Here is a 23,913-nt window from a genome sequence, read left to right on the forward strand (position 1 = left end):
ACACAAGTCCGCCACACCAAAGGTCAGTGATAAACTGGCGATAACAAAACCTCCACCATCACACCAACAGGAATACGCCCACACTATCACGACCCACGAATCCACGCGGTGGTCTTTCAACCGCAGTATTCCATTGGCGGTACACACCGCTGCGCTCAAAATGCACACACATTTACAAAACACAACCACATTGGACAATTCCAAATACACACACCTGATACACATACACACACCACTCCCACACACCCAATACAATATAAAACACATACCCACATTACCCACAAACCCTTACAACAAGCAATTTGGAAGAAGCAGAGAGACAGCAAAGCAAAGACCACACCAGCATACGGAGGCACAAAACACCATCACTCATACACATCCACGCACAAAATAACACACACCCCTAAACATCACCCCACACATCACAACACACACCACCTCACACATCACTCACACCACCCCATGGCACCGCAAAGACACCCCAGGTTTTCTGACGAGGAGCTCAGGGTCATGGTGGAGGAAATCATCCGGGTAGAGCCACAGCTTTTCGGATCACAGGTGCAGCACACCTCCATAGATAGGAAGATGGAGCTATGGCACAGAATCGTGGACAGGGTCAATGCAGTGGGACAGGACCCAAGAACACAGGATGACATCAGGAAGAGGTGGGACGACCTACGGGGGAAGGTGCGTTCTGTGGTCTCAAGACACCACATTGAGGTTCAGAGGAGTGGCGGCGGACCCCCACCTCCTCCCCCACAACTAACAACATGGGAGGAGCAGGTCTTGGCTATACTGCATCCTGAGGGCGTCGCAGGAGTAGCTGGAGGAATGGACTCTGGTAAGTCAAATCTTTCTCTACTTCATCCCTCACCCTACCTGCATGCTATCACATACCCCCACCCTCGCCCTCACCCCCATCACTTCAACTCCTCACATATGTCCCACTATCACAAACCACACATCCCAACACCAAGCACTGCATGCAACAACAAAGCATGGACACCCATCACCATTGCATGTCCACTACAGATACCCACACAGACCCCTAAACAATTAGCACGCAAGGTCCTACACAAGAATGTAAGCACTGGGGTACAGGGTCACCCACCCATTGCACACCATGGCAAACACAGATGCAATAATCATGCCTTTACACCCCTGCAGGATCCCTACCCAACGTCACCGGACAAGAGGTTCCAGATATGTCCACTCCCCCCACAGAAGAGGCCCACAGTGATGACAGTAGCTCTGCCCAACTGGATCTTGATGACCAGCCCGGCCCATCTGGGACCTCGGGACAGTCGGTTCCCCTCACACAGTCATAGGCCACCACAGAGCCTCCCCCTCAGGAAACACCAGCACAGTACCCACCCAGCTGGCCCATACCTCTGTCCCCAGGACAAGTCAAGCAGCAGTGTGTCCACCACTACAGGGAACCCAGGCTAACCCACCACCCGAAGAACAGCAGGGACCTGGGGACAGTGGGCACACCGTTCAGGGGACAGAGGCCCAGGAAAACTGGGGAACTGGGAGGTCTGCTGTGCGACAGGGGGAGGACAGTCCCAGGGAACCCACTCTCCACGAGGTCCTCTCCAACATCATGGGAGCGTGCCATCATTCCCAGGAAACGATGGCAACGGTACTGGCCAAGCTTCAGGAGACCCAGTGGCTGCAGGAGGAACAGTATTTGGGGTTCAGGGAGGAACCCAAGTCCATCAACACCACCCTGAGCACCATTGTAGGGGTGCTGAAACACCTTGTGAACACTAGGAGGGACACTGTGGCACAACAAGGGGCCCCTGACACTAGCCTGGACGATGAACTACCCACCACCTCTGCCGGCGCTAGTGGACAGGAGGCACCGCCACAGGACCACGACACCAGCACCCCACGCCCTCCATATGGAGAACCATAGCGCAAGCGGTCCCTGAGATCCAGGACAAAGACAGAGAACAATGCCAAGACCCTCACCAAGAAATGACACCACCCTGAATGTCATCCTTCTGTCCCACTTTGTCACCCTGTCCATCCTTAAACTGTCCTAGCTCCACTTCCTATGCCCCTTTGGACAATGCACCTGTGAGACAAATAACCGGACTCTGCCATGGACATTCCTCTACCATCACCCCTGCCCGTTATACAACCCCCTCCACTATTTAGCACTTAAATAAACACCCTTGAATCACAAAACAATCTGGAGTCAGTCTGTGCTTTCCAAATGTGTATTTGTAATAACTGAGGAAAATAGCAATGTCCATTGAATTGTCAACATACCTATGTCACATGGCTCTAGTCCATGAGGTAACATAGAAGGGTTCACACAGTGGGACCCACATCTGTGAAATCGAAAGGGAAAGTGACAAATTAGGGTCCATACACTGGGTGAATGTGACAGACAGATGATAGGTCGAACAATGTTATCAGATGTAGGAGGCAGTGATGTCTTCTTACCTGTGTTTCACTGGAAGTATTGCTGGATCACAGTGTTTTTGTTGTCTATGTCCTCTTCTTCTGCCTCCTCTTCTTCACTGTCCACAGGCTCCACAGCTGCCACAAGACCTCCTTCTGGACCATCCTCCTGCAGAAAAGGCACCTGTTGTCGCAAAGCCAAGTTGTGCAACATACAGCAGGCCATGATGATCTGGCACACCTTCTTTAGTGAGTAGTATAGGGAACCACCTGTCATATGGAGGCACCGGAACCTGGCCTTCAGGAGGCCGAAGGTCCTCTCTATAACCCTCCTAGTTTGCCCATGTGCCTCATTGTAGCGTTCCTCTGCCCTTGTCCTGGGATTCCTCACTGGAGTCAGTAGCCATGACATGTTGGGGTAGCCAGAGTCAACTGCAAATGTTGAGGGACAACTGATAGACACACACTAACTGTCAACATCAGAACAGTGCACGCTCTACGGGCATCTAGAATGCAAAAACCGAACACTCGCAAGATAATGTAATTTATGCATTGTGATGATATGTTATTGTTTAACCTTTTGCATTGCAGAATTCAATCCAAAAGATTCATTTTTAAGGTGCTTATAAATACTGTACATTTGCAAAGTATTGCTGCAGACATTCAGAGTGTGTTAGGGTGTGGTCCCTTTCCAGGGCCTTCTAGAGACTTTCCCTGCAACATGCCTGGGCGTGGTTCTAGGCTGGGCGAAGACTCTATAAAAGAGAGTCAGCCCAACTTCCAGTGCTCAATATTCAGAGGTCCAGGTGCAGAGCAGCAGCTTCTTCCTGAGCTCCTGTCCCGGCGGCCTATTTGGATTTTCCAGTCTTCTGCACTCATCTCTCATTGGTGATCACTGTTTCCAGGCAGTAAGACGGTGTTCCCAACATCGTAATTGAGAATTTTCATATTCTTGATTTTAATTCTTAAATGAATAACAGATTTCTTGTGTGCTGCCATTTTTTGACATTTGTATGGTGGTTTGCAAATAGGGAGGACGCGCAATTTATTCCATAAAGATTTGACTTCGTTATTACATTGTTGTTCATTGCGCGCTGATATTTCTTGACATTTACATGATGTTTTACGAGTTGGAAAGACGTGCAACTCGTTTCATGAGCATTTAACTTTGTTGTTCATTGCGCGCTACCTTTTCTTGGCATTTACATGGTGGCATTCGAATCAGCAACACGCGCAATTCTTTCCTTGAGTGTTTTTTCATGTTATTCATTGTGCACTACCATTTCTTGGCATTTGCATGGTGGCATTTGAATCGACAAGACGCGCAATTCTTTCCCTGAGTGCTTTTCATGTTGTTCATTGTGCGCTACCATCTCTTGGCATTTGTATGGTGGCATTTGAATCGGCAAGACCCGCAATTCTTTCCTCGTGTATAAATAATGTAAATTACTGTGCGCTACTATTCTAAGACATTTTCTTGTTAGCATTTCAAGTTGACACGTTGCGTGATTTATTCCTTGAATCTACGTTGTGTGATTTCATGGTGCACAATCCTTTATGGTGTTTAATACTCATATAAAAATCTGCAATGTGCGCAATTCACTTCCCAATGTTTTTTCAGAGATGAACACAACAATACCAGAGTTCTAGATGTAATGCTGTGTGTTCCTGATATATATTCTTAAAAGGAGATTCATATGGTTGTTTAGAAATTGCTCAGAGTGTTTCCTGATTCTCATGCTAAAGAAAGTACTCAAATCTGAAAGTCCTATTTAACTTTTCCTGTTTCCTCCTCAGGCATTCAGTCATCTAAAGCCTAGTAAGTTTTAGGACTATTCTAGGGTTGTTCATGTTTTTCGGAAAAGACGAAGTTTAGAGTTGTAGCAGGGTACTGATTTCATGAGATGTAATTTTGATGTTGTGTTTTAACCTTTTGCTTCCTACAGGTCTCCTTCCCAGCTGTTCCCGTCCTAATCCCCTTTTCCCCACTTGGACTCTCTTAGACTCTGTGATAAATCTAATCAGAGTATTGGAGCTGTCTTGTGGTGGAAGTGTTGGGAACGTGCACAGACCCCGAGAATCTGGTGACTCTAACCCTTAGGGACAACCGCAAACCCAGACAAATATTCACACTGTTTAGGGTCCTTGTCCTCACCTAATAGCCACACACGGTGCTTCTGGAGTTGCCCCATCACATAAGGGATGCTGCTATTCCTCAGAATATAAGCTTCATGCACTGAGCCAGGAAATTTGGTATTCACATGGGAGATGTACTGCTCGGCCAAACACACCATCTGGACATTCATCGAATGGTAGCTTTTCCGGTTTCTGTGCACCTGTTCACTCCTGCGGTGGGGACCAAGGCCACATGTGTCCCATCAATTGCACCTATGATGTTGGGGATATGTCCTTGGGCATAGAAGTCACCTTTCACTGTAGGCAAATCCTCCACCTGAAGGAAACGATGTAGCTGCGCATTTGTTTCAGCAGGGCAGACAACACTCTGGACAATACGTTTGAGAACATAGTCTGGGACATCCCTGATGCTATGGCCACTGTTGTTTGAAAAGACCCACTTGCCATGAAATGGAGTACTGACAGGACCTGCACTAGAGGGGAGATTCCTGTGGGATGACAGATAGCTGACATCAGGTCAGGCCCCAACTGGGCACACAGTTCTTGGATTGTGGCACGATCAAGTCTGTAGGTGACAATTACATGTCGCTCTTCCATTGTCAACAGGTCCACCAGCGGTCTGTACACCGGAGGATGCCGCCATCTCATCACGTGCCCCACCGGACGTGCTCTATGGATGAGAACATTGAGCAGAGGGTCAGCCAACACTGAGGTACTAAAACAACAACTTTATTGCACACATTTGTCAATCCGCTATGTGCCTTAGTGTGTATGCAAGGCCTAGATATGTGTGACACATTTAAAAATAATGCCATGTGGCCCCCTGAAATGGCTGTTGCCTGACCTGTAATGTGGGACAAGGGGATATGAGGTAACTGCGCTGGTGTTGTACACCGTAGCGGTAGGCGGTCGAAGACCGCAGCGCAATTCTGCATTGGTTACCACTGGACCCTATGGGTCCCAGGAGTCAATGACGATGTACGCCGGCGGTGACGGTACGCACCGCCGCGGACATGACCGCCATTTTATCTCTGTTCACTCACTTGATACCTGATCTTCAACAGGTTAACTCATCACAATCCGGAGATCAATTGGGCAGAACGAAAAATCGTGTTCTCATCTGCACTATGTAACAAACAATTTCTCCAAAAGATTCAAGTACCAACATTTTGCAACTCTTACATAGCTACTGCCGCGGAGAATGAAATTCAGCTGCCCAAACAGTATTCATCTTACAAAGATGTATTTGATGAGAAAGGAGCAGAGAATCTACCTCCTCATAGATCTTATGACTGTCAAATTGATCTAGCCCCAGGTGCGATACTTCCCAACTGTCTTGTATATGCCCTGTCAGAACATGAAAATCAACATTTACGAAAATACCTAGATACATTTTTGGAGAATGGCTTCATTCACCCCTCTAAGTCTCCTGCAGCTTCGCCTTTGTTTTTTGTTCCTAAAGCTAATGGAGAACTTTGAGCTTGCATCGACTATAGGGGTTTGAACAAAGTCACCATCAAGAATAAATATTCTTTGCCCCTAATTCCGGTCTTATTGGAACAAGTAAAGAAATTAAAAATCTACACAAAGCTTGACCTTCGAGGTGCTTATCATTTGGTCAGAATGAGAGAGGGTGACGAATGGAAAACAGCGTTCAAGACAAGATATGGCCTTTTTGAATACACCGTCATGCCTTTTGGTCTGTGTAATGCTCCAGCAGCATTTTAATTTTTTTTGAATGACGTTCTTAGAGAGTACCTCAACATATATGCCATAGTCTACATCGATGACATTTTTATCTACTCAGACAATGAAAACAAACATGTCCAACATGTCAAGAAAATTCTTGCAGCCCTTCGAAAACAACATTTATATTGCAAACTAATCAAGTGTGAGTTTCATGTTACCAAAGTTGAGTTTTTAGGGGTTATTCTTACCCCTCAAAGTATGGTGATGGCAGAAAAGAAAGTAAAAGCCGTATCTGATTGGCCCACCCCAAAGACTGTCCGTGATGTACAATGTTTCCTGGGGTTTGCAAATTTTTACCGGAGGTTCATAAATCATTTCTCCCAGACAGTGGCTCCAATCACTAAGCTACTAAGAAAGAAAGAAAAGTTTGTATGGTCCCCAGAAGCTGATCAAGCCTTCTCGACTTTGAAAGAAGCTTTCTCCACTGCCCCAGTCTTGACTCATCCTGATGCGAATCAACCTTTCATAGTGGAAGATGATGCTTCAGATGTAGCAATAGGAGCCGTCTTATCACAACGAAATAAAGACACTGGTCAACTTCATCCTGTAGCTTATATGTCTCGGAAGTTGAACGAAGCCGAACAGAACTATGTCATTGCTGAAAAAGAGCTTCTGGCGATTCGTGACGCCTTTAAAGAATGGAGACATCATTTGTTGGGTGCTAAATACACTGTCACAGAATATACTGATCATCGTAATCTTCAATTCATGAGTTCCGCCAGACTTTTGACCCCTCGGCAATTACGCTGGATGCTTTTTTTTGCTGAATTTGATTTTTTTGTAACGTTCCGGCCTGGTAAAGATAATCGCAAGGCTGACGCCTTGTCCCGTCAAGAGCCTACCACGTTGCCTGCATTTCAAGCCTCCAGAGCTATCATTGCTCCTGACAAGGTTTTATGTATCATAAAAACTGAAGATTTCTTTGAAGAAATTTGCAACTCTTTCACTGTTGAAAAATGGCAAACATGGGCCCAAGCAGATCCCAAAAGGTCAATCAAGCAAGGTTTACCCTTTTATGACGCTCGTTTGTTCGTACCCACTACCAAACTTCGCAAGATAGTGTTTCATTGGTTGCATGTTATACCTACGGCAGGTCACCCAGGTACTCCTAAAACTCTTGAACTGATCCAACGCTATTTTTGGTGGCCTACCCTAACAAAAGATGTAAAAGCAATGGTAAACAACTGTGAAGTTTGTGCTCGCATTAAAACAAGTCATTCAAAACCAAAAGGGTTGTTACATCCACTTCCAACCCCAAGTCGTCCATGGGAGCACATTTCTTTAGACTTTATTACCGGTCTGCCAGTGGTTAAACAGCATTCAGTAATTCTGGTGTTAGTAGATACTCTCAAGAAATATGGACATTTCATCGCCTGTAAAAAATTGCCCACTTCTAGTGAATTGGCAACTATTTTACTGAACAGAGTGGTTCGTTATCATGGACTGCCAAAGGTTATCCTCACCGATCGGGGTCACAATTTTCCTCCAATTTCTGGAAGACATGGTGTAAAACACTCCAAGTGACATCTACGCTATCTACTAGTCACCATCCTCAAACAGATGGTCAAACGGAGAGACTAAATCAGACTTTGAAATAATACCTACGTGCCTACGCTGAAAAGGTACTTCATTCTTGGACATCTATGCTCTGGTTAGCTGAGTTAGCTTACAATAACTCATTCCACACTTCTATTGGCGTTACACCCTTTTTTGGTTTATTTGGCTATCATCCTGACACCTTGCCCATCACAATTCCTCAAGACAGTTCTCTTACTCAAGCTGTGTCAGAAACCATTCAGCATTTACATCAAACCCTGAAACTGATTCAACAGCATTTAGAAAAAGCCAAACAAAAATATAAAAGGCATTATGACAAGAAACATTGTGAGGGACTGCAATATCAACCAGGTGACAAAGTGTGGCTTTCCACCAAACATATAGACTTCAAGAAGAAGTACATGTTTAACCCTAAATTCATAGGTCCTTATACTGTCCTTCAGCAAATCAATCCAGTGACCTAAAAACTACAATTGCCCAGATCCTTACGGATTCATCCAGTGTTCCACACTTCCCTCCTGAAAAAGGCAGTCCAAAAGGTCCACCCTCATCCAGCTCCTGTTGTAGTACAAGGGGAAGAAGAATACGAAGTCAAGAAAGTGTTGGATTCTAAACTGAGAGGGCGTAATCTATGGTACTTAATCTCATGGAAAGGTTATGGTCCGGAAAGTAACTCATGGGTTTCCGCATCTGATGTTCATGCTCCAGTACTTGTGAGACGCTTTCATCATCTCAATCCAAGCAAACCAGGCCCTAGAGCGCGTCTGGGAGAGGGGAGTACTGTCAGCACCAGAGCAGTACGCGCTCTATTGGCGACAAAAATGCAAAAATCCAGCACTCTCAAAACAAAGTAATTTATGCATTGTGCTGATATGTTGTGGTTTAACCTTTTGCATTGCAGAGTTCAATCCTGAAAACGTATTTTTAATATGCTTACAAATACTGTTCCTTTGCAATTTATTGCTGCAGGTTTTAAGAGTGTGTTAGGGTGTGGCCCCTTTCCAGGGCCTTCCAGAGACTTTCCCTGCAACATGCCTGGGCGTGGTTCTGGGCTGGGCCAAGACTCTATAAAAGAGAGTCAGCCCAACATCCAGTGCTCACTATTCAGAGGTCCCGGTGCAGAGCAGCAGCTTCTTCCTGAGCTCCTGTTCCGGCGGCCTATTTGGATTTTCCAGTCTTCTGCCCTTCATCCTTCATAGGTGATCATTGTTCCAGGCGGTAAGACGGTGGTTGGACTGTCCCGACACCGTTATTGAGAATTTTCATATTCTTGGTTTAATTCTTAAATGAGTAACAGATTACTTGCGCGCTACCATTTCTTGACATTTACATGGTAGTTTACAAATAGGCAAGACGCGCGATTGGTTTCATAAAGGTTTGACTGTGTTATTCCTTGCGTGCTACCATTTCTTGACATTGGCATGGTGGCTTAAGAATCGGCAAGACGCGTGATTCGTTTTATGGTGTTTAAACATTGTTGTCCATTGCGCTACTATTTCTTGACATTTACATGATGTTTTACGAATTGACAAGACACGCAACTCGTTTCATGAGGATTTAACTTTGTTGTTCATTGCGCGCTACCATTTCTTGACATTTACATGGTGGCTTAAGAATCAGCAAAAGACGCGCGATTCATTTCATTGTACTTTGATCTTGTTATTTATTGCGAGCTGTTATTCCTTGACATTTACATCGTGTTTTATGAATCGGCAAGACGCGCGATTCGATTAATGATGATTTGACCTTGATATTCATTGCGTGTTACCATTTCTTGGTATTTTACATGGTGACACTTGAATCGACAAGACGCACGATTCTCTCCTCGAGTTTATTTCATGTTGTTTATTGTATGCCACTATTCTAAGATATTTATTATGTAATATTCGAGTTGACAAGTTATGTGATTTGTTTCCTGAATCCATATTGTGTTGTTCATGGTGCACAATACTTTTATGGTGTTTACTATATATATATATATCTGCAATATGCGCAATTTGTGTTGAAACATTTTAAGAGTACACAGAAGCCCAGAGTTTCTAGATGCAATATTGTATGGTCCTAGTATACATTCTCAAAACAGGATTTATATGACTGGTTTAAAATTTAGTCAGAATATTTTTCTGATTCTCATGTAAAGGAAAGTACTTGAATAAGAAAGTTTTCATTTAATTCATCTTGATTCCCATACAGGTATCCGGCCATCTTGAAACTTAATCATTTTAAACTTAACTCTTAGATTGTTCATGTTTTCAGAGTGACTAGGCTTAGAATCATAGTCTAGTATTGATTTCAGGAGATATAATTTTCATATCGTGTGTTCTAATCTTTTTCTTACTACAGGTCTCCTTTCCAGCTGTTCCCTTCCTAATCCCCTCTTCCCCTCTTGAACGCTCTCAGTCTCTGTGATTTATCTATCAGAGTCTTGGAGCTGTTCAGTGCTGGACATGTTGGGAACGTGCACAGACCCGAGGATCTGGTGACTCTGACAGAGAGGACCTACACTGCAAGTGCTACTGTGACCTCAGTCTGCAAACGACGATGGCTCTTGTGTCTGGGGAAAGGGACCCTGCCTTCACATCGGAGGAGTTGGATAAACTAGTGGATGGGGTCCTCCCCCAGTACACGCTACTCTGCGGTCCACCAGACAAACAGGTGAGTACACTGTGAGCATACTGTATGGGCAATGCCTGTTTGGAGTGGTGTGGATGGGAGATGGGGGGGTGGATGAGGCGTGCATGATCCGACGGTGAGTGTATGTGCATCAGGACAAGGGTGGGAATGTGGGCCAATGACTGTGACGGTCTGGACAATTAATGTTGTACCTTTTCCCATGTACTATTCCTGTAGGTCAGCGCCCACCAGAAGAAGGATATTTGGCGTGCCATCACCAAGGACGTCCGGGCCCTGGGGGTCCACCACAGACGGAGCACCCACTGCCGTAAAAGATGGGAGGACATTCGCCGCTGGAGCAAGAAGATGGAGAAGGCCCAGCTGGGGATGGCCTCCCAAAGTGGGAGGGGTGCCCATCGCACCATGACCCCCCTGATGTTCCGGATCCTGATGGTGGCATATCCGGAGTTGGATGGGCGCTTGAGGGCATCACAGCAGCCACAAGGGGGTAAGTACAGTCACATCTATCTGACTCTGCATGCATTGGAGGTGTCTGGGTGTGGTAGGTGGGCTGTGGGTTCCCCTAGGCTAGGGTGAGCCTTGTAGGCAAGGACCCTTTGTGAGGCAGGCTAAATGGCACCCCAACCCCACCAGTAGTATGAGCCATCTACACCTAGTCAGGCTGTGACTTCCATCGGGCATAGGCCATGTACCCCATATCCCTGTGAGGAATTAGGGAACTCTAAGTGCATGGCGTTGTGCAGAGGGCTGTTGTGTCTGTAGTGTCCGACAACGGTAGCGGTATTGCATGTACTGAACATGTCTTTCTACTTTCTCCCCCCCCCCTTTTTGTGGTCTGCCTGTTCTTGTGTGCATTAACATCATCAGGCGGAGGAGCTGTGCCACAGGAGCAGGAGGGAGCTGCATCCCACATGGCCCTGGAGGGCGAAACTACGGAGTCAAAATTCACCAGTGGGACGTAGGGCGAGGGGAGCTCCACGGCAGGGACTGGAGCAGAGACCAGCGACACGACTCCTCCTCTGATGGGAGCTCCCTTACTGTGGCGGGCCCCTCTGTGCCCCCCGCACCTACAGGTACAGCCGCCGCCACCCCTACCAGCACCATCCTCCCAGCAGCCCCTCAAAGTGTGCCCCATGGCCGCTCACCCAGGAGGGTGGGCATCTCCTTCATCCCAGGCACCTCAGCCCCTGCCCCAGTCAGCCCTACTGCCCTCAGTGAAGAGGCCATTGACCTCCTGAGATCCCTCACTGTTGGGCAGTCTACCATTCTGAATGCGATTCAGGGTGTAGAGAGGCAGTTGCAACAGATAAATGCATACCTGGAGGGCATTCATTCTGGCCAGGCAGCCCAACAGCGAGCATTTCAGACTCTGGCCTCAGCATCGATGGCAGCCTTTGTTCCTGTGTCCAACCTCCACCTCCAACTTCCTCCACCCAGACCCAATCCCCAGTACCTCAGCCTATCGCAAGCACACCATCAGACCAGCATGCACACACCTCAACACACAAGGGTAGCTCTGGCAAACAAAAGCACCACACATCCCACAGGCACTCACACAAGCATCATACCCATACACACATACCAACATCCACTGCCTCCACTGTGTGTCCCCCTCCTCCACGTCTCCCTCCTCCCTCCCTGTCACGTCTCCACTCACACCTGCATGCACTATATCCTCAGCCACTACCTCCATCACCAGCACGCCCATCACCACACACCGCTCACGTGCAATCACCACTCCCAGTACCATTCACACATCCCCTGTGTCCTCTACCAGTGTGTCTGCGAGCCCTCCTCCCAAAGTACACAAATGCAGTCACACACCCACCCAACAGCCATCCACCTCACAACAGCCTCCTGTCCATGTATCTTCACCCAAAGTCAGCAAACAAACACCTCCTACAACCACTACCTCTTCCTCCACTCCCAAACCCCCTCCATCTACCCACCCCAGTGTGTCTAAGAAACTTTTCCGGTCAAACCTTGACCTCTTCCCTTCACCTCCTCCACCCCTTCCATCCCCTAGGGCCCGCCTTTCCAGGTCCAAACCCAGAACCTCAGCCACCACATCACCGGGCACAGTGGTGCCAGCAGTAACTGGATTGTGGAGTGCACCAAGCAGCAGGGCTGCCAGTGTCCCAAGGAGTGAGGCCAAGGACATTCCCCCACCTCCTAAACAGAAGAAGTTGCCCACATCCCGGAGGGAGAAGGCCAAAACACCTGCCACCAAAGGCTCAGCCAGGACAACAGTTGGGAGAGGCAAGACAGCTGTGCCACCACCCAAGGTGGGAAAGTGCCTGAAAAAGAAAGGCAAGTCAATGTCGCTGCCAACCTGCACGGCAGACAAGACCGCCACCGGTACCACCACATGCACCGCCGCCAGCACCCAAGATACTGAGCCCTTCACCTGCACCGCAGACACTGTGCCCTTCAGCAGCACCAAGGTCAGTGAGCCCGCCACCAGCACCGCCGCTCATGACACTTCCGCCAGCTCCAAGGACAGTGAGCCCGCCACCATCACCGCCGCTCATGACACCGCCGCCAGCACCAAGGTCAGTGAGCCCCCCACCAGCACTGCCGCTCATGACACAGTCGCCAGCACCGAGGTCATTGAGCCCCCCACCAGCATCGCCGCTCATGACACAGTCACCAGCACCGAGGTCAGTGAGCCCCCCACCAGCACCACTGCCCAATGAGCGCCGCAAGCATCACTGCTACTGAGCCCGCCGCCAGCACCGCCAGTTGCCACGCCACATCCTGAGCCAGTGGCACCACCGCAGACATAGCTGCCATCCCCAGTGGTCATTTGTACGAGGCTGGTGGTCAGTTCGAGGGGCCTGGCCAGCTTGCATGTTGCACCACCGTCAGTGGAATGTCACATCCACTACCTCAGTCCTTGGCAGGAAGAAGCACTCTGGGCACAAAGCCCCCTCCAGAACCAGTAGGGAAAGGCATCCACTACCTCTGTCCTTGGCAGGATGAAGCACTCTGGGCACAAAGCCACTCCAGAACCAGTGGAGAAAGGCATCCACTACCTCTGTCCTTGGCATGATGAAGCACTCTGGGCACAAAGACCCCTCCAGAACCAGTGGAGTATCACATCCACTACCTCAGTCCTTGGCAGGATGAAGCACTCTGGGAACAAAGCCCCCTCCAGAACCAGTAGAGACTGCTATCCACTTGAGAGAGTGTGGCTTTGCACTCCCCAGGATAAAGCAGTGGGCAACCCACCCACTGGAGAGACTTGAGAGACTGTGGCTTTGCACTCCCCAGGATAAATTAGTGGGCAAACCACCCACTGGAGAGACTTGAGAGACTGTAGCTTTGCACTCCCCAGGTTAAAGCAGTCGGCAAACCACCCACTGGAGAGACTTGAGAGACTGTGGCTTTGCCCTCCCCAGGATAAAGCAGTGGGCAAACCACCCACTGGAGAGACTTGAGAGACTTTGGCTTTGCACTCCCCAGGATAAAGCAGTGGGCAAACCACCCACTGGAGAGACTTGAGAGACTGTGGCTTTGCACTCCCCAGGATACATCAATGGGCATGGAGCCCCCTCGTGGACCTGGCGTTGTGTACTCATCTGGCTGAGGTGCCCCCTTTTTCCGTCCCCCTGAGGTGCCTATGTTTTTTCGATCTGATGCCCCTGCAGTGTTCTCTCCATTTTGATCGGGTATCTTGTGTGGGCCTTGCCCATGCATTTTGGGCCCAGTGGTCCACGGACTATATTGGTGCAGTACCTGGACTTTAACTCTTGGTGTACATAAATCGTTCAACTCATTTCCTTTTGTCCTTGCGTTCTTCCAGGGGGGCTGGGGGATGTAAATATAATGTTTCAGCATTTATTGGAGTGAGTGTTGTGGGTGAGGATGGGGGTGTTGCGTGTGTGTGTCACTCTCTTTCCCTCCCCCGCCCCTGTGTCGTAGGTGCAGTACTCTCCCTGGTCGTCGCCGCCGTCAGTCGTGTTCCTGGTAGAGGAGCAGGAAGACAATTGCAGGGAGTATTTGGAGTCCAGGCTCCATGGCGTCCTGGTTCCTCGTGGAATGTGTAGAGGTGTGTGTTTTCCCTTCCAATGCCTGTTTCCATCGTGTTTTTGTTTGCGTTGAATCCGCCCTGGAAAAAGTGGCGCATTGGCCTGTCATAATAGTGTGGGCGGTACATTGTCTTCCGCCTGTCTGTTGGCGGTGACCGCCATGCTGTCAGAGTTTTAAAGTGGCTGTCTATGTTGGCGGTTTCCGCCACGGTCATAATTCCATTTTTTTTATCGCCGGCCTGTTGGCGGTTTTACTGCTACTTTACCACCAACCGCCAGGGTTGTAATGAGGGCCTTAGTTGCTTAAAGAAGTGTGCCCTACCTCATCTAGACAATGCCAATTTTATTTGACAGAGAGGGAGCCAGAGAAACATGCAGTATTAGTTGACATGTGATTAGCTAACAGGGTTCACAAAGGGCTAGAACAGCACAGGTTAAAGTCAAAGGGGAGAGGAACTCTCCACAAACTGCTTCCAAACCAGAGACTAAAGGTCAGGGTAATTCCTACGGGTCTCAAGGAGGGTCCAGAAAAATTGGGATTGGTAGTGGTATGTCCTAGAATGAGCATCATGAGAAGGGAGAACAGGAAAGTTCTTCTGAGTTCAAGGTGGTGACTTGCATCAAGTGCCACAGGGTGGGAACTTCAAGATTGATTGTCAAGTGAAAGACTCTAACCCAGCAGTACAAGTGATAGCAAGCAGGTTACCCATGATTAAAGGGACCCAAAAGGGCCCAGTTGCACTGAACCTACTAGCAATAGAGATTGGAGAGGAACCCAGATGTTCTAAAGCACATTCACGGTAACACAATGAGGTTTGTGCAGAAAGTTAGTATCAGTGGGAGGAAGTACCTGCCATGAAGGATATTAGAGACTTCTGTACCACAGATCAAGGTTTGGTTGTCAGTGGAGAGGCCATGGAGTACACGCTTGCCAGGGTTGAGATTGAGCTCAGTGGCAAGGTGGTCATGATTGATGTCATAGTGAGGGAAAAGCACAGAGCTGGATATCTCTTGAGCAATGATTTAATTGCCCATAGCCGAATGCCAGGACCAGAAGCTTTTAGGGCTTAGACCACATCAGCCGTGTTAACCAGAACAGAGGCTGCACATCAGCCTCAGAGTGGCACTGGGATTATTTCTGATTTTCAGGGACCAGAACAAGGTAGATTGTTGGAAACAGCAGACTTTGGGAAGTAAATAGCTGTGGAGATCAACAGTTCTACTCCAGAGGGACGGGCGGATGGGACTCCTGAACTGGACTACATAAGGGAGTTGGTTCACTTCCCGAATTGCAGTGTTTGCTAGCTTCTGCATGCCCTACCCAGACAGATTTTTGCAAAGCCCAGGAGGAGTGCCCTAAACTTGTGGGACTTCAGAAGGAAGCCCAGAAACAGATCAGAAAAGACATGGTTTGAAGGACTAAGTTGCCTGGGATGTTGGCCTACTTTATAGAGAGATGGTGAATTCTAAGCCAGGAACTAGCACAAGGCTAGTGGTTCAAATAGTACACAGGAACGTCTTGTTGTCACTGGTCCATGAAGTGCCCTTAGCAGGGTACTTAGGTATTAAAAAGACTCAGGGTATGTTGGACCCTCTGTTTCACTGGACAGGATCATGCCACCTATTACCCTGAGGCTGTATCTCTGAAAAGCATGACTGCATGGGTAGTAGAAAGAACTCTCCTGGGAAGTTTTTCTAGGGATGGATTTCCAAGCATGGTAATTTCTGACATGGGAACCAATTAATTTCATTTTGTCTTACATGAGAGAGATGTGGGAACAAGCTGGTGTGACATACCACTTCTCCATTGCTTACCACCCACAAACCAATGGTTTGCTCATGTGTTTTAATAAGGCACTGAAAAGCATGCCTCGGAACCTAAGGAGAAAGTGACATCTTCTCCTACCATGCCTCCTGTTTGCCTAGTGAGAGATTCCGGAGAAGGGAATAGGCTTCACCCACTTTGAGTTTATATATAAATACCAGGTTTGGGGTCCACTCACCTTAGTCAAAGAATGGTGGGAGGGACCCTCAGAGTCTCCACTGAAAGATGTGGTATAATATGTGATTGCTTCAGGAAGTTGATGGTGTTGTACATCAGAGAGTCAACAAAAAAACTTCATGCCAGCTGGTGGAAATGGCCCTTCCTGCAGTGTTACCCCCAAACTTTTTGCCTTCCTCCTTCTATTTGTTTCTGACCATCTTTTTGATAGCTATAGAACTCTAAGCACTTTAATTCTGCTAACCAGTACTAAAGATCATGTGCTCCTCTCCTACAACATGATAACATTGGTGTATCCACAATTGGCATATTTAATTAACGTGCAAGTCCCGTGTAAAGTGATATACCATGCACTCAGGGCCTGTAAATTGAACGTTATTTTGGGCCTCCAGCACTGATTGTGCCACCCACTTGAGTAGCCCTGTAAACATGTCTCAGGCCTGCCACTGCAGAGTCTATTTGTGCAGTCTCACTGCCACCCCTACTTGGCATTTAAAACCTCTTGCCAAACCTTAAACTCCTCTTCTCTCTCATATGTCTCTTGGAGTAGGTGCAGAGGCAAAGGGGTTCCTTCATTTGCATGAGGCCAAGCCCCCATTCAAATGAGGGAATACACTCTGGTCCTAGAACTGGCACTATATGTGCTCCAGCCCTCTCGGTATCACAGAAAGGCTGCACAAGCATCTGTGGAACTTCTGTAATATAAAAGTGACCCGGGGGCAAGCAAAGCAGGTGCAGATGCCCATTGCACCCTCTGGGCACTTCCATAATATGGCCCCAGGAGTCCTGTTTGGCTCATGGTGTAGGTCAAGTGCCCCTGTTATATTTTTCTATTTGTAATCACATCATCTTAAAGCAATATTAGTCACATATTTGTATTTTTCGACTTGATGGTGGTATTGTTCTTGGTATTGCAATGTCTCTCCTGTTCTCATTCTTTATTCTGACTTTCCATGGGGTCAGAATTATAGGACTTGTCCATCTTACGAAGCACCTATAATTTTTTTTGCTCTTGAGGCAGTTGGCTTACTACTCTTAGTTTCCTTAGTACTAAAATACCATTAGGTTCCTTACACTTCCTCTTTACCCGTTGAGTCTGGATGTGCCCAGTACAACACCGCTCTCAAGTCTCCATGCCTTCTGCGGAATTTCAAGCCTCTATATTTCGAGCTTTCTGTGGTTGCATTAAACCACTCTGCTGCCACTGTAATTCAGTGTATTCCACTGACCGCTACTATCCAAACTCAGGGATAGTACAGACAGTCTTCACCATTACTGCTGCAATGATGATCATCTTGTCCACTCATTACCTCCCAAGACCCATGACCAACATGTCCTGACCTCTTATCTATGCTCTCCTACAAAGTCCTTACATATGCCCCCACTAAGACTCTGGCTTTCCATAGGCTAGAAGGGGTCATCCTTGATAAAACAAAATAGCCTATATTTCCTTGTGGTGGTCCTACCCTACAGCAAACTGTGAAAACAGTGTCAACAAATCATATTAATTCCCAGTGGTCTGTATAGTTAATATGAGACAACCATGTTAGATGCACTTGACCACTATTCAAAAGAGTGTCTTGCCAGAAATTAATATTGCTATCTTACCACTACCCACTTAATCATGAAACACTGCTTTTCCACAGTGAATAATCTAGAATTGTTTTGACTAATGTAAAAAATGGGATTAATTCTATCCTTTGTTACATGTGATAAGCATGCTCCAGGATCCTTGTCCAATACAGCTGTTTGGATTATAAAAGGTCATCTAAAATCAGGAAACTACAACCCAGGATTATTTTAAAGTCCTTACATGCCTCCATTCTGTTATGTTAGCAGGGATCATCCTTGATAAAGCACCTTTTATTAGAGACAAAGATCTATCTTGTTGCCTACCCCATTTTGTTTGATTAGGCAATGCAATTTTGAGCAGGTTGTATAAATATTAAGCCAAATCAGACATATCTGGAATTAGAAATTGGTAAATATTCACCAAAAGCTAGGAAAGAATGCACTTTTTTTCTCCATGTTTTGTGGGATTTGTTGCAAAACAGCAACTTCCTCAGTCTAAAGGTGAATGAAGGCCTTGATCTGCATATAACTCCAACACTTCTCTTGTTGTGCAACCAAAGTATACTTGGGGGGGTTGAGAGTTAACCCAGCTTCTGTCAGGGCTTTTGATACCTTTCTAAATTGAAGATGGAATGTCCAAGAGGGGGGACTATAAATGATAATATTATCCAGGTAGGCAGCAGCTTACCTGCCATGTGAGAGCAATAGTTTGTCCATCAGTTTTTAGAAAGTTTCTGGGGCTTCTTAAACCCAAAAGGTAACATCATAAAGCGATGGGCTCCCTGAGGTGTTGAAAAAGCTGTCTTATGCTAATTTGTGGACCCCAAAGCCATCTGCTAAAGCTTTTTGCTGCGATAAAAAGCAGTGCAAGTCATGCTTTCTAAAATTATTCTAACAATGCATTTACTCTTCGCACTGGATTTGCATCAAAGGTAGAAATACAATTTACCTCTCTGAAATCAATGCGGAATTGAAAGGTTCATCAGATCCTGGTATTGTCACAATGGGAGATGTCTTCACTCTGAAAAGGTTCAATAATGCCTGACAGTGACATGGTTTAAACTTCCTTTTTGATGGCCATTCTTTCTGCCTCTGCAATCTGATATGGGTACATCCACACTGTGATATATTTTCTGGAGTCTCATTTCTATGTTCTAATAAAGTATTCATCACTAGCAGGGTTGAACTGAATGGATTCCCGCATTAGTTCCAGTTTATGTGTTGTAGAAATAGTGGATCTTTTAACTAAATGTTCACATTTACTCGGAGGTTGACAGAGAACTTTTCATCAGGTTTTTACTTTTCTATGTCCCTCTAAATGGAGAATATTTCCTCTACTAGATTGCGCCCAGATTTTGAGTATATAAATGTGGAGCCTTTTGTTGTGAGTTGTGTACGATGTCCCTTATCTGGTAGGAAACCTAACCTCCTGGTTCAAGAACCTGATATGGTCAATGCCACTGAACTAATATTTTATGTTCTGTTGTGTATTGCTAATTTATATTCCGACCTGGTTGAAAGGGCCAAGGTGGATTACCTGATTCTAATGTTTTTTCCTATTTATCCTTGGCTTTTCTAAATGATCCTGGGCCATTTCCTGTACACTTTACAAGCTATCTTGTAAGGATAAAATGTACTCTACCAGCAGAGAATCTCCTCTGTTTCTCATTCTCCGCATTATTATGGCACTATGGTGGTCATTACAACCCTGGCGGACAGTGTTAAAGCGGCGGTAAGACCGCCAACAGGCCGGCGGTTAAAAAATTGCAATTACGACCGTGGCGGAAACCGCCAACAAAGACAGCCACTTTAACACTCCGACCTCCACGGCGGTACAAACAAACAGCGCGGCGGTCACAGCCAACAGACAGACGGGAGACAATGTGCCGTCCACACTATTATGACAGGCCAATCCGCCACCTTTTCCAGGGCGGATTCACCGCGGATAAAAACACTGCGGAAACAGGAATCCCGAAGGAAAAACGCTCACCTCTACATACCCCACGAGGCACGAGGACACCATGGAACCGGAAGTCCAAATTCTACCTGCGATAGTCTTCCTGCTCCTCTACCAGGAGCATGAACGCCCGCGGCGAAGACCACGGTGAGTACTGCACCTACGACACAGGGGAGGGTGGAGGCAAAAAACAGGGACACACACATGCAACACCCCCACCCCCTACAACACACACACTAATACATGCTGATACATTACAGTTACACCCCTCCAAACCCCCTGGAAGAATGCAAAGACAAAACGAAATGATTGTAACTATTGTAATCTATTAAAATCCAGTACTCCAAAATATATATACACCATAAACAAATATATACACCAATAATACAAGACCAGGTATTGCACCATTTATAGTCCGTGGACCACTGGGCCCAAAATTCATGGGCGAGGCCCAAACTCGATACCCGATCAAAACAGAGAGAACACTGCAGGGGCATCAGATAGAAATACCACAGGCACCTCAGGGGGAAGGGAAGCAGGGGCACCTCAGCCGGATGAGTGTACGACGCCAGATCCACGAGGGGGCTTAATGCCCACTGTTCAATCCTGGGGAGTGCAAAGCCACAGTCTCTTAAGTCTCTACAGTGGGTGAGTTGCCCACTGTTCAAACCTGGGGAGTGCAAAGCCACAGTCTCTCAAGTCTCTACAGTGGGTGGGTTGCCCACTGCCATATCCTGGGGAGTGCAAAGCCACAGTCTCTCAAGTCTCTACAGTGGGTGATTTGCCCACTGTTCAATCCTGGGGAGTGCAAAGCCACAGTCTCTCAAGTGGATAACAGTCTCCACTGGTTCTGGTGGGGGACTGGTGCCCAGAGTGCTTCATCCTGTGAAGGACAGAGTTAGTGGATGGATCTCTCCACTGGTTCTGGAGGGGGACTGGTGCCCAGAGTGCTTCATCCTGTGAAGGACAGAGGTAGTGGATGGATCTCTCCACTGGTTCTGGAGGGAGACTGGTGCCCAGAGTGCATCAATCACCCGTGACGGACCCAGGTGCATCAGTGCCCCTACCGCTCATGGGCTAGCGGTGCTTGAGTTGGCGGTCCTTGATGGCCCAGCGGTGCTTGTGCTGGCAGTCCTTCATGGCCCAGCGGTGCTTGTGCTGGCGGTGCCCTGTTCAGCGGTGCTTGAGTTGGCGGTCCTTCATGGCCCAGCGGTGCATGTGCTGGCGGTCCTTCATGGCCCAGCGGTGCTTGAGTTGGCAGTCCTTCATGGCCCAGCAGTGCTTGTGCTGGCGCCGCCCTGTTCAGCGGTGCTTGAGTTGGCGGACCTTCATGGCCCAGTGCTGCTTGTGCTGGCGGTGCCCTGTTCAGCTGTGCTTGTGCTGGCGGTCCTTCACGGCCCAGCGGTGCTTGAGCTGGCGGTGCCGTGTTCACCGGTGCTTGAGTTGGTGGTCCTTCATGGCCCAGCGGTGCTTGTGCTGGAGGTCCTTCTTGGCCCAGCGGTGCTTGTGCTGGCGGTGCCTTGTTCAGCGGTGCTTGAGTTGGCGGTCCTTCATGGCCCAGCCATGCTTGTGCTGGAGGTCCTTCACGGATCAGCTGGGCTGGGGCTGGCGGTGGACTCCTGGGCAGCTGGGCTGGGGCTGGCGGTTGACTCCTGGGCAGCTGGGCTGGGGCTGGCGGTGGCCTCCTGGGCAGCTGGGCTGGGGCTGGCGGTGGCCTCCTGGGCAGCTGGGCTGGGGCTGGCGGTGGCCTCCTGGGCAGCTGGGCTGGGGCTGGCGGTGGCCTCCTGGGCAGCTGGGCTGGGGCTGGCGGTGCCCTCCTGGGCAGCTGGGCTGGGGCTGGCGGTGGCCTCCTGGACAGCGGGGATGATGGCGGTCTTCTCCGACGTGCAGCTGTTCCCAGACTTGCCGGGTTTCTTGTGGCCCTTCCCCACCTTGGGAGGTGTCAGAGCTGACTCCACACTCCCACAGGAACCCCTGGGAGTGGCTTTGGTGGCTGGAGTCTTCCCCCTCTCCCGCTGGGCACTGGCCAACTTCTGATGCTTCACAGGTGGGGGACTGGCTGTGCTGTGGCTCCGTGCCACACTGGCTGTCCTGGTGGCTGGTGCACTCCACATACCGGTGACTACAGGCACCACTGGTCCCGGAGATGTTGTGGCTGAGGTGCTACTTCGGGACCTATGAGATGGACGGGGTGGGGGAGGTGTGGGAAAGAGGTCAAGGGTGGACAGGAAAAGTTTCTTGGACACACTGGGACGGGTAACTGGAGGGGGTTTGGGAGTGGAGGAAGAGGTGGTGGTAGTAGGATGTGTACATTTGATGACTTTGGGTGCAGGTGCATGCGCTGTAGGCTGTCGTGAGGTGGATGGCTGTTGGGTGGGTGTGTGGCTGCGTTTGTGTACCTTGGGAGGGGGTGTCACAGACACACTGAGAGAGGACACAGGGGATGTATGAATGGTAGTGGGGGTGGTGACTGCATGTGAGCGGGGTGTGCTGGTGGGTGTGCTTGTGAGGGACGTAGTGGCTGTAGAGGTAGTGCATGCAGGTGTGAGTGTAGACGAGACTGGGTGGGAGGAGGGAGACGACGAGGAGGGGGACACAGTGGAGGCAGTGGATGTTGGTGTGTCTGCATGTGTGTGTTGCTTGCGTGAGTGCCTGTGGGATGTGTGGTGCTTATGTTTGCCTGAGCTTCCCTTGTCTGGTGAGGTGTGTGCAGACTGGTCTGATGGTGTGCTTGGGATAGGCAGAGGTACAGGGGATTGGGTCTGGGTGGAGGAAGTTGGAGGGGGGAGGCTAGAGACGGGGACAATGGCTGCCATCAGTGCTGAGGCTAGAGTTTGAAAACCTCGGTGAAGGGCCGCCTGACCAAAATGAATGCCCTCCAGGAATGCATTAGTTTGTTGCAACTGCCTTTCTACACCCTGGATGGCATTTAAAATGGTAGACTGCCCAACGTTGAGGGACCTGAGGAGGTCAATGGCCTCCTCACTGAGGGCAGCAGGGGTGACAGGGGCATGGGCTGAGGTGCCTGGGGCAAAGGTGATGCCCACCCTCCTGGGTGAGGGGGCGCAGGGCGAAGGCTGAGGGGCTGCTGGGAGGGTGGTGCTGGTAGGGGGGGTGGTGGCTGTACCTGTAGATGCGGGGGCACAGATGTTGCCGCCACCACAAGGGAGCTCCCATCAGAGGATGTGTCCGTGTCACTGGTGTCAGCTCCTGTCCCCGCCGTGCAGATCCCCTCGCCCTCCGTCCCACTGGTGAATTCCGAGTCTGTAGTCTCGCCCTCCAGGGCCATGTGGGATTCAGCTCCCTCATGCTCCGGTGCCACTGCTCCTCCGCCTGATGATGCTAATGCACACAAGAAGAGGGAGAACACAAAAAGGGGGGGGGGATGACAGAAGAAAGACATGGTGAGTGCACGGATTACCGCTACAGTTGGTGGACAAGACAGACACAGAAGCCCCCTGCACTACGCAGCGCTCTTGGGCTCCACTGTTCAATTACTGGGAAAATGCCTACAAGCCTATGGACGACCTCTGCACACATAGATGACACAGGGGCATGAATAGCTGTACTTGGCACTCTACAGACGTGGGCTGGGCTGCCACATGGCCTGCCTTACGGAGGGGCCTTGCTTACGGAACTCGCCCTGGCCTAGGGAAACCCACAGCCCTCCTACCCCACCCAGACAACTCCACTGCGTGCAAAGTCAGCAGAATGAGAGTGTACTCACCCCCTTGTGTCTGCTGTGATGCCCTCAAGCGCCCATCCAACTCCGGGTAGGCCACCGCCAGGATCCGGAACATCAGGGGGGTCATGGTGCGACAGGCACCCCTCCCACATTGGGGGGCCATCCCCAGCTGACCCTC

The sequence above is a fragment of the Pleurodeles waltl genome, chromosome 8 (assembly GCF_031143425.1).
Source record: "Pleurodeles waltl isolate 20211129_DDA chromosome 8, aPleWal1.hap1.20221129, whole genome shotgun sequence".
NCBI classification, from domain to species: Eukaryota; Metazoa; Chordata; class Amphibia; order Caudata; family Salamandridae; genus Pleurodeles; species Pleurodeles waltl.